This window comes from Eurypyga helias, unplaced genomic scaffold, assembly GCF_000690775.1.
Source record: "Eurypyga helias isolate BGI_N326 unplaced genomic scaffold, ASM69077v1 scaffold15183, whole genome shotgun sequence".
NCBI lineage: Eukaryota > Metazoa > Chordata > Aves > Eurypygiformes > Eurypygidae > Eurypyga > Eurypyga helias.
This window is the reverse complement of record NW_010243286.1, coordinates 37,662-39,014: the sequence shown is the minus strand read 5'-3', so window position 1 is coordinate 39,014 and position 1,353 is coordinate 37,662.

The window sequence follows — 1,353 nt, the reverse complement described above, 5'->3', positions numbered from 1 at the left end:
CTGATCTGAGCTCCAACGGGGCAGCTCTCCGTCTGGATTACAGCCCTCACGTTCCTCCTGTTTCCAGAGGGGATTTTTTCACCAAAATCTCACGCAGTTTGATTGCACTGAGCCGCATCCCTCTCCAACCCACCCACGGGGGGCTTAGGGCAGAGCAGCCCCCCACCCTGGCAGTTCGAGGTCCCCGTTTTTCTTCACACCGAAGCCAGTCCCAGGGGACACCTCCCAACTTCGTGGTGCCACAAAGACACCCTGGAGAAAGGTGCTTTGGGAAGTGGGGGTGGTTGAACGCTGCTGATAACCTGGGACAGGGGAATCGGTGTGGGAGTGGGTTGCAGGGAGGGTGCTGGAGCCGTTTGCTGAAGCGGCTCCTCCTTGGAGGGACAGAGCAGCCATCCCGGTCCTTCCCCCCAGTCCTGCTCTGTCTAAGAGCATCCGGATGAGCCAGAAAACGATGGGACTTGGCAGGGGTGCTGGGAACTGATTCTACTGCTCCAGGCCCCCCTGCTTCCCACTGTGCCGGGCAATGCTCGGGTCTCCTTGGTGATGGATTACGGGATTAGAGGGTTCAGGTGAACCCTCCTGCACAGATTTGGTTACACCAGAAGGTGTCCCTGCCCATGGCAGGGGATGGGACTGGAAGGGCCTTAAGTTCCCTTCCCACCCAAACCGTTCTCTGATTCTATGATACGGGTCTGTGTGTGGAAGGAGAAAACATCTCGAAAGGGAGGATTTCTCTCCAAAATTGTCCAGTGACAAAAAGCCAGTGGAAAGCTTGTAGGAGCCTTTACTCCCCCTGGTACCAGCCACTCACAGATGGCACAGGGCTCTCTGTGGGGTGGGGTGACACCGAGGTGTCCCAGCCGCCCGCCTGCGGCTCAGCAGCCGGCGCTGGCCGGGTCTCTCCCATCCCACCTCCCAGCAGCACTGTTTGCTGTCTGTTATTTAAGCATTCATCTTGTTTAAGCACCACTTTAGCTCTGTAGGGCTGGCGATATCTCGCAGAAAAGAAAAAAGAGCCTTCCCCCTCCCCTCTCTCACTTTCCCCTGGGTCTGTATTACCCCAAATAAACACTCACTTTGGGTAATAGTTAACTTTAATGGCCCAGTCCTGGCTTCAGCTGCGTGATAGGGCACCACAGAGAGTCTCGAGGGGTTGATAGTCCTCAGGAGACAGGAGATAAGGGCTGGGTTTGAAGGGCAGCACTCCCGGCTGCTGTCACGGCAAGCGTGGCCACCGGCCCATGCACCCCTCTGCCACCCTCCCCAAAATTTAGCCTGCTTTTGGCACTCTCTTCCCAGCCCTTGTGTTTTCCAGGTGAGCGGACGGCGGGGGCTGACACCAGCACCGTG